The sequence below is a fragment of the Triticum dicoccoides genome, chromosome 3A (genome assembly GCF_002162155.2).
Source record: "Triticum dicoccoides isolate Atlit2015 ecotype Zavitan chromosome 3A, WEW_v2.0, whole genome shotgun sequence".
In the NCBI taxonomy this organism is placed as follows: Eukaryota; Viridiplantae; Streptophyta; class Magnoliopsida; order Poales; family Poaceae; genus Triticum; species Triticum dicoccoides.
The window spans coordinates 732,882,370-732,893,240 of NC_041384.1; the positions used below are offsets into that span (position 1 = coordinate 732,882,370).

The following is a 10,871-nucleotide window of genomic DNA, read 5'->3' on the forward strand; positions in this document are numbered from 1 at the left end:
TGACGACGCGCAGAAGAGTCGTGAACCGACGGCAGTGGCGGCGGCGGCGGCGCCATCCCGCGACGACTTCCACGCCGGGCTGGACGCCACCATTATTCTTTCGTCTTTCCCATCCAATGTGCGTGCCAATTCTGCACCACACACCAATCGCTTGTATAAAAGCACGCTCCGTCGAACGTTCTTGCACCACAGTGCTCCCATACCACATCACAATATTCACAAATCGGTAAGACACAGCCCATGATGATGCACCGTGCTACGATCATCGCGCTGATCTGCTGCCTCGTGGCAGCCGGCGGAGCGCGCGCGCAGCCGTTCGACTACCCGGCGGCGAGGCTGGCCACGACCTGGGCCAACACGGACGCCGCCCTGCCGCACCACGTCGTCTACACCGACGGCTACGTGGCGCGCGCGGCCCTGCTGCGGCTCAACCCGGCGGGCCTCGGCCCCTCCTACGCCTTCGGCTTCTTCTGCACCGCCAGCCGCCCCCGTGGCGACGGCGCCGCGGCCCCGTGCACGGAATTCCTGCTCGGCGTCGCCGTCGTGTACTGTAACAGCGGCGCGGGTATCACGTTCGTCACGGCCGGCGTCCCGCAGGTCGTCTGGTCGGCCAACCGCGGCATCCCGGTCCGGGAGGGCGCCACCACGGAGCTCACGCCGGAGGGCGACCTGGTTCTGAGGTCGGGTTCCGGCGGAGCCGTCTTGTGGTCCACCGGCACCAAGGGCCGGTCCGTCGCCGGGGCGCGCATCGGCAGCGACGGAAACCTGGTGCTATTCGACGGGCGCAACGCCACGGTGTGGCAGTCGTTCGACCACCCCACCAATGCGCTCCTCGTCGGGCAGTCGCTGAAGCACGGCGCTCGGCTCACCGCCAACGTGTCGGCCGCGGACTGGCGCGATGGTCGGCTCTACCTCGCCGTCGGCGATGACGGCCTGAGCGCCTACGTCAACGCCGCGCCGCCTCAGCGCTACTACCAGCTCGGCCTCAGCGAGACCTCACCCGGCGCCTACGCAACGTACACCAATGGCAGCCTCACGGTGTCCGCCCGGCCCGGAGCCCCGCCTCTGGCAGCCATGGAGCTGCCCACCGTCGGCGCCGGCACGGTGCAGTACATGCGGCTGGAGCACGACGGCCACCTCCGGATCTACGAGTGGCGCTCGGGCTGGGCGCCGGTGTTCGACGTGCTGCGCCTCTTCCCGGATGGCGGCTGCGCTGCGGCGCGTACGGTGTGTGCACGGACGACACGCAGTGCAGCTGCCCCGACGCGGTGAACTTCCGGCCGGTGGACTTCCGGAGGCCCAACCGCGGCTGCGTCCCGACCACGCCGCCTCCAACGTCGTGCCGCCCGTCGCGGCGGCCACGCACGCAGCACCGGCTGGTGTCGCTGCCGGGCACGGCCTACTTCAACGACCACGGCACGAGCATGCGCGCCGTGGAGAGGGTAAGCGAGGAGGCGTGCAAGAAGGCGTGCCTGGACGACTGCGCCTGCGCGGCGGCGCAGTTCTACTACGGCCTGGACGCCGGCGACGGGTCATGCTACCTGCAGTCGGAGGTGTTCTCGATGCAGACGGTGCAGCCGGACGTGGTGCACTACAACTCCACCATGCATATCAAGGCGCAGGTCAAAGCCTGCCAGGAACTGATGACTCCTGAACACTATACGCACATAATACAGTAGCATATGGCATTGTCCTTGAAAATATGACACGAATAAAGTTCTGGGACATGTATATGTACAAATTCCAATATCGAAAAAATGGCACGAATCATCTCTCCATTCTCTCTACATTGAGTACTTCATGACAAAAGCATGGCGACTTCACGTGTGATTAGCTTGTGCCAAAGCGAAATAATCTCTACAGTTTTGCTAAGTTTCGATCGACCGAGACTTTGTTAAGCCTCAGTCGATGCTATATCCGTGAGGTCTTACATTGAGATCCGTGCAAAAATTTCTTTTCAGTTTTTTTCTTTTTTTACATGTTATATCACATGATTGAGACTTGGTTAAATCTCAGTCGACTGAGACCTAGCCACACCCCATACAGAATCAACAATAAGAAAATATCTTCATTTAGCAATTAACCATGACATTTCTCTGTGGCTCCTATGCATATAGAAACGGAGCTTCATACAACCACGCTCACATTGAAACTAAAAAAGAAACATAACTGGCCAAGGAAATGAATACAATGAAAAAAAAGTATTGGTTTTTTCCATTCCTTTTTATTACATTTTTGTTTCTTTATTTTCCATCACTTTTTTCTCTGTTTATTTATTGTCTTTTCTTTTCATATGTGAACATAGCCTTTTGAATACGCCAACATTATTTTTCAATACATGAATATTTTCTCACTTCTAAAAATATTTTACACATATATACAGAACATTTTCCCAACATACACAACAGACACCTTTTTTGTGTTTGAACATTTTTTCATATTACACGACAATTTGAATTTGGAAATACCAAGTTAAGGTAGCAATGTTTTTTTCCCAGCAATTAAGGTAACTTGTGTTAAACCTGATCATTCCCACACCAGCCCAAATTTCGGGCCGGCCTTGACAAGTCTGATATGCAAATCCCAGGCCTGGTCTAGAGGCCCCTCCCTTCCATCCAAAGTTCTACCAAGTTTAAAAGTTCTCTTAAAGAACAAATAAAATGATATAAAAACAGGGGGTGGGGATCAAAATAATGAAGTTTCTAAGAAGGAATGAATAAGTGGCATTTGTATTACATTTTAAGTAGAAATAAATTGAAATGAAAGTTGAAACAAAATAAAAGTAATGTAGTTTTAAGAGAAAGAATGAATTAGTGGCATCGATTGCCCTTCAAGATGATAATAAATAAAACATAATGGCAAAGTTTTGACATAATTTACAAAAAAAATGCTCTTTTATAAAATGCAGGCATAAACATGTAATAGTGGAATTTTCGTATAAAAAACTTTCCTAAGGTAGTGACATTCGTATTACACTTAAAGAAGAAAAAAATAAAATAAAAACTAAACATAATCAAAATAATGATATTTTGTAAGCATTCATGAATTTTCAGAATTGGTATTTTCATTTAAATAAGAGATAAAAGAAAAAAATATTGAAACAAATAGCGCAATTTTTTTACGCAATTTACACATAAATTGCATCTTATTGTGATATGCAATAATAAGCATATAGTTGTGAAATTTCGTAAAAAGAGAAGTTTCCAACAAGAAAATCTATTAGTAACAAAGGTATAATGCTTAAATACGAACTAAGTAAAATAAAATAAGAATAAAATATACGAAATAATGAATTAGAGCCATTGGTATTACTCGTTAAGAAGAAAAATGATAATAATAATAATAGTATTTCCATGCAATTACACTGAAATTCTGTTTTTTACAATACACAAGAACAGACATATAACAATGATTTTTTTCTCACAAAAATGAAGTTTTATGAGAAAGAATAAATTGGTGTAATTGGAATTACCCTTAAAGAATAAAATGAAAAAAGAAGAAGCCAAGTAAGTTTTCTAAGGAAGAATGAATTAGTGTCATTAGTATTACCCTTTAAGGAGAAAGAAAATTAAACAAATAAAACAAGTAATGAGAAAATTTTGCACACACTTTATACATAAATTGCTTTTTCCATAATATGCAAAAATAAGCATGCTATCTGGATTTTCCTTAAAAAAAGTTTTCTAAGAAGGAATGAATTAATGTTATTTGTATTATACCCTTAAAGAAGAAATAAAATAAAATAAAAAATAAAAAATAAATTTTCTAAGAACGAATGAGTTAGTTGCAATTTAATACCATTCCGAAAGAAAGAAAATGAAAATAATTAAAATAAAACTAGAACAAAATAAATTAGTGGAGCTAAGCTGTTTCGTAAGAAGGAACGCATTAGTGGAATTGATGTTACCCTTAATGAAGAAAGAAAATGAAATAAAACTAGAACTAAATAAAAATAATAGTTTTTTCTAAGGAAGAATGAATTAGTGGCACTGTGATTACTCATTAAGAAAAAAGGAAAAGAAATAAAAACTAAAACTAATCAAAACAATGGATTTTTCTAAAAAACAATGAAATAGTGGCATTGGTATTACCCTTTAAGAAGAAAGAAAACGAGATAAAAATACTTGCTCTCAGCTTGACATTGAAATTGGACTTTCAAATATGGAAAGAATAATCGTACAACAGTGCACTTTTCACACTCTAGTGTAATTGACACTCATATTGTACAATAATTGCATGCATACATTTTCACTCATCCAAATGCAAAAAAATACCCATATGGAAATAAACGATATAAAAAATAAAAGCAAAAGAAAAAAGCCATAGAAAAACAAACAGACAACGTATAACGGGCTTCAAGCCCAATCAAAAATTTGACTTACCCAAATAGGGGCAAGTCAAAAATTCAACTTAAGAGCATCTTCAACAGGCGCACTTCACCTGAACGCGGTATAATTCTTTTATGGCGTCAAAATCGTCTTTTTGCGCACGGGACTGACGAAGAGGTTTTTCAAATGCACAAAAATACAGCGCCCAATCTAGCGGCCCCACCTGTAGCAGCCCGCGTGCACACGCGTGCGCTAAAGTTTTAGTGCGTAAGGCATTTTTTGGGGGCCTGTTGGTGATGCTCTAAGAAAAGATTGACTTACCCCAAACAGGGGCAAATAAAAAATGCAGCATAAGAAAAGTTTGACTTACCCCAAATAGGGACAAGTCAAAAATCAACCTTAGCAACCAAAGAAAGAAAACAACACAAATCTTGACAAAAGAATCAACGGTTAGAAAATTGATTGATCTAAATTTAAAATTCAGACGACTTACATATAGCTAAAGTGGATAGTTATTTTTATTGTTGATTCTGTATGTGTGCACTAGTACCAGATACAATAGTATAATGTCATAGTTTTAGAGGTGTTTTTTTTAAAACATAGGGGTTTCCTCGGCCCCAACTTTATTAAGCCAAGGCAGAAACCAACATAGTTTTAGAGGTGTTTCTAGGATTATAGACATTATTGGGTTCGGCACAAGCTAAGTCACCATCCATCTGGCATGAGGTGATCAATATAGAGAGAATGGAGACAAGATTTATGTCCATTTTTTTCTATAATGGAATTTGTACATACATGTCGCAGAACTTTATTCGTGTCATATTTTTCTAGGACATTGCCATATGCCTTGATGTATGTATGTATGGTGCTCAGGACTCATCAGTTCGTAGCAGACTTGAGCACGTCGTACACCGGCGCCCAGCCCGAGCGCCACTCGTAGATCCGGAGGTGGCCGTCGTGCTCCAGCCGCATGTACTGCACCGTGCCTGCCCCGACGGTGGGCAGCTCCATGGCTGCCAGAGGCGGGGCTCCGGGACGAGCGGAAACCGTGAGACTGCCGTTGGTGTACGTCGCGTAGGCGCCGGGTGCGGTCTCGCTGAGGCCGAGGTGGTAGTAGCGCTGCGGCGGCGTGGCGTTGACGTAGGCATTCAGTCCATCGTCGTCGACGGCGAGGTAGAGCCTGCCATCGCGCCAGTCCGCGGTCGACGCGTTGGCGGTGAGCCGCGCCCCGTGCTTCAGCGACTGCCCGACGAGGAGCGCGTTCGTGGGGTGGTCGAACGACTGCCACACCGTGGCGTTGCGCCCGTCGAACAGCACCAGGTTGCCGTCGCTGCCGATGCGCGCCCCGGCGACGGACCGGCCCTTGGTGCCGGCCGACCACACGACCGCGCCGTTACTGGACCTGAGCACGAGGTCGCCCTCCGGCGTGAGCTCGGCCGCGGCGCCCTCCCGGACGGGGCTGCCGCGGTTGGCCGACCAGACGACCTGCGGGACGCCGGCCGTGACGAACGTCATGCCCGCGCCGCTGTTGCAGTACACGACGGCGACGCCGAGAAGGAACTCCGTGCACGGGGCCGCGGGGCCGTTGCCGCGTGGTTGACTGGCGGTGCAGAAGAAGCCCAAGGCGTAGGAGGGGCCGAGGCCGGCGCGCCACGGAGCCGTCGGTGTAGACGACGTGGTGCGGCAGGGCGGCCTCCGTGTTGGCCCAGGTCGTGGAGAGCCCCGCCGCCGGGTAGTCGAACGGCTGCGCGCGCGCCCCGCCGCCGGCCAGGAGGCAGCAGATCAGCGCAACGAGCGCGATGATCGTAGCACGGTGCATCATGATCATGGGCTGTGACTTGGTGGATTGTGAATATCGTGATGTGGTATGGGACTGGATCGACGGAGCGTGCTTTTATGCAAGCGATTGGTGTGTGGTGCAGAATTGGCACGCACATTGGATGGGAAAAGAATGATCTTACGTGGTATCCAGCCCGGCATGGAAGTCGTTGCGGGATGGCGCCGCCACCGCCGTCGGTTCACGACTCGTCTGCGCGTCAACGCGTTGCCGGTACGTGTGGTCTGGTTCCTACTATGTACTACTAGTGAACAAAATTTCGAGCTCGTTTCCTTGCTAGTACTGTAGTATATTGGTTGGGCCATATTCTTCTAGGCAAGCACGGAGCACAGCGCCTACGTCCAACCTCTCGCGTGCTCCTACGAATGCGCTCCATACCAGCAGCCGAATTTTTATTTCACAGATTGAAAAATTGTTAAGTTCAATTTACAAAAACATCAAAAAAATACAGAAAATATAAAACTGTTCATGTTCGTGTGTATGAAAAACATTCATCACGAATTTGGGAAAATGATCGGTACGTATTTGGAAAAAAATATTTGTTGCATATTTTTCATGTATTTGAAACATATTGGTTATTTATTTTAAAATGTTAACTACTGTTTTTAAATTGGCATCCCCTTTCAATTAATTGCTCAACAAGAATACACCAGTTTCCATTTTACAACTAAACACGAACCAGAAGTAGGGACAAAATGAGAAAAAAAGAGTGAGTTGGAGCATTATCAGGAAGCTGCTACATGTGATCGCCATTGAAGCACTTATCACCGAACAAAAAGGTGATAACATTGAAACATCGTCATCAAGCTAGAATCTGTAAAAAAATGTCTTACATTATGGGACGGAGGAAGTAGTCAGCATTACATGCAAAAGGCCCAACAAGGCACCACACACTTTGCAAACACCAACAACCAACAACAGAATTTTGTCCTCCATGTGGTGTTATGAGATGACTGGTACGGATATGGTCATTGTCATAGTATGCTAATCGCGTATCTGATTGTTTTGTGAGTTTTTTCCCTCGCCTACGCATAGCTTTGGTCTTATATGAATTTGCTATTTGCTGACGTCTTTTTGTGTGTATTTTTCTGTTGGTTGTGTGCATCTGAACTATGTAGAGGCCAGATCTATCTATATCTATATCTATACCTATACCTATACTAATTACAGTCTTCCAAGAAATTACCACGTTAATTAGTAATTAGGAACAGTTAATCTGATGGGATCAAATTATAACGGTGTAGATCAACCTATAAAATCCTAGAGAGAAAAAACTCCTATCTTTTTTCTCTTTGAGGTGAAAAAAAATCCTATCTTTTCTATCTTGCAACGGGCTAAAAGAACATGACGTAGTCTACACATATAGAAATCATGTTTCAAAACTCCCATCTCTCTATGTATCTATAGCCCCACGGGCTAAAAAAACATGACGCAGTCTACACATATGGAAATCATGTTATAGAGAAAAAATAACACTAGCCATCCATCACGTGGGTACAAGTTATAACGATCAAGATTAAAGAAAGAGTCCTTCTCCAATAAGCATCCATGGTTTTTTAAACGAATATAAGTATTCATGTTAACACACGTCATATAATTTTTTTTTTTGAGAAACACCATGTCATAGAACAAGGAATGCATCCATGTTCAAATAGGCCATCGGTTCAGGCCGCTTGGACATCACGGCCTGCTGTTCCACCCGTGCCTGCGCTGCCGCATAAGGCACCGGCAGAGTACGTCGCCGTCTTCGCAGGCGCACGGGGACGTTGCGGTGTTGGCGCGGCTCTGCTTCTGCAGTTCGCCCTGCGAGTGTCGGGGAAGTTTACCTTGGCCTGTCTGCCGTGGATGTGGCGAGAGGCAGCGTCGTAGGCCTGGGCGCCGCCGTCGGCCGTGTTGAAGGTGTCGGGCTAGATGCATGTAAATCACTTTGGGCCGGTAGATTAGCGCACACCCTCAATCTCACATCGACGTCCCAAGTCTCCCTCCGTACGACTGCTCCCATGGATTGAAAAAAATATTGAAACATATTGGTTGTTTATGCATATTTGCATACCGTTAATGAGACCAGTACGTATTTGGAAAAAAATATTTATTGCATATTTTTCATGTATTTGAAACATATTGGTTATTTATTTTAAAATGTTAACTACTGTTTTTAAATTGGCATCCCCTTTCAATTAATTGCTCAACAAGAATACACCAGTTTCCATTTTACAACTAAACACGAACCAGAAGTAGGGAGAAAATGAGGAAAAAAAAAGAGCGAGTTGGAGCATTATCAGGAAGCTGCTACATGTGATCACCATCGAAGCACTTATCACGGAACAAAAAGGTGATAACATTGAAACATCGTCATCAAGCTAGAATCTGTAAAAAAATGTCTTACATTATAGGGCGGAGGAAGTAGTCAGCATTACATGCAAAAGGCCCAACAAGGCACCACACACTTTGCAAACACCAACAACCAACAACAGAATTTTGTCCTCCATGTGATGTCATGAGATGACTGGTACGGATATGGTCATTGTCATAGTATGCTAATCGCGTATCTGATCGTTTTGTGGGTTTTTTCCCTCGCCTACGCATAGCTTTGGTCTTATATGAATTTGCTATTTGCTGACGTCTTTTTGTGTGTGTTTTTCTGTTGGTTGTGTGCATCTGAACTATGTAGAGGCCAGATCTATCTATATCTATATCTATACCTATACCTATACTAATTACAGTCTTCCAAGAAATTACCACGTTAATTAGTAATTAGGAACAGTTAATCTGATGGGATCAAATTATAACGGTGTAGATCAACCTATAAAATCCTAGAGAGAAAAAACTGCTATCTTTTTTCTCTTTGAGGTGAAAAAAATTCCTATCTTTTCTATCTTGCAACGGGCTAAAAGAACATGACGTAGTCTACACATATAGAAATCACGTTTTAAAACTCCCACACCTCTATGTATCTATAGCCCCACGGGCTAAAAAAATATGACGCAGTCTACACATATGAAAATCACGTTATAGAACTTAAAAAAAATCACGTTATAGAGAAAAAATAACACTAGCCATCCATCACGTGGGTACAAGTTATAACGATCAAGATTAAAGAAAGACTCCTTTTCCAATAAGCATCCATGGTTTTTTTAAACGAATATAAGTATTCATGTTAACACACGTCATATAACTTTTTTTTGAGAAACACCACGTCATAGAACAAGGAATGCATCCATGTTCAAATAGGCCATCGGTTCAGGCCGCTTGGACATCACGGCCTGCTGTTCCACCCGTGCCTGCGCTGCCGCATAAGGCACCGGCAGAGTACGTCGCCGTCTTCGCAGGCGCACGGGGACGTTGCGGTGTTGGCGCAGCTCTGCTTCTGCAGTTCGCCCTGCGAGTGTCGGGGAAGTTTACCTTGGCCTGTTTGCCGTGGATGTGGCGAGCGGCAGCATCGTAGGCCTGGGCGCCGCCGTCGGCCGTGTTGAAGGTGTCGGGCTAGACGCATGTAAATCACTTTGGGCCGGTAGATTTGCGCACACCCTCAATCTCACATCGACGCCCCATGTCTCCCTCCGTAAGACTGCTCCCATGGATTGAACTCGCTGCTGCCGCCCTCTCGCTTTTATCTATCTATTTCCATCATCCTTCGTCTTGCCTCCCCGCCGCAAGCCAACACAACATAACATATTTGTCTTGATGATCACCTCAATCCGGTGCTGCAATCGTGGCTCTCCACTAATCGCTGCCTCATCTCAAATCCTTGGGATTCCATCGCTCCGATCTGTCACATTGTTTCCCCACTAATAGGTTCTCTTCACATGCGATTCTCTGTCCCCCATAGCAGGTAAATTTGACTATCTCTACACCTTTGAACTTTTCTCTTTCTTGCTATTGGCGGTTTAGATTTGAATCTGAAGTTACATAGCCAAGTTATATCGGCTCAAATTGTAGAATAGCCTAGGTAGATCTGCTGAGATGCAACCATCATGCGTTAGAAAAAAGGATTTGCATCACGTTACAATAAAAAGTAAATTTCATGATACATAATTACATCTAGAAATTTGTATTGTTTTCCTTCTCTAATACGGTAATATTTAACACCATGTAATCTCTCGTCTCCCACCCTAAAGATTTTTTCTTTCCAGATTTATGAATCGCCATTCGGTGTCAATAACGCTGGAGGTCGTCAGCCTGTTCTCATACAGCGCAATCTTGATGTCCAAAGGACCAAATAAGACCATGCTGCTAAGTGAATTAGTATCATCAAAGTACTCGGTTGTGCATGTAGAGTTCATATAAACAACTAGAGGAGGCTAATATGTATGCACACTGGCTCTTTAGGTAAACACTAATCGTGTAATATTATGTAGCTTAATCGGTTATTTCACCTTTACAGAAATCCCTCACGTCCACGGTCAATGATCTTTCTCCCATATGTATCCAATGTAGCTTCTGGAAGGAACACTAGTAGAAAACAGGGCTTTGGTCACGGGGCAATATTCACATTAGTCCCGGTTCAATCACGAACTGGGACTAATGTGAGCATTAGTCCCGGTTCGTGCGGCTAAGGCATTAATCCCGGTTCACCTGAGCCCTTTAGTCCCGGTTTGAGTCACGAACCGAGACTAAAGGGTGCGATGCCCTTTAGTCCGGGTTTGTGTCTCAAACCGGGACTAAAGATTAGACCTTTAGTCCCGGTTTGAGACACAAACCGGGAC

At 45.3% G+C, this 10,871-nt stretch overlaps 2 pseudogenes; one reads left to right on the forward strand and one right to left on the reverse strand.

Moving 5' to 3' along the window:
• The first annotated feature begins 243 nt into the window (after positions 1 to 243).
• Positions 244 to 1,679, forward strand: LOC119273167 (annotated as a pseudogene).
• Positions 1,680 to 5,061: 3,382 nt separating this feature from the next.
• Positions 5,062 to 6,150, reverse strand: LOC119273558 (annotated as a pseudogene).
• Positions 6,151 to 10,871: the final 4,721 nt, after the last annotated feature.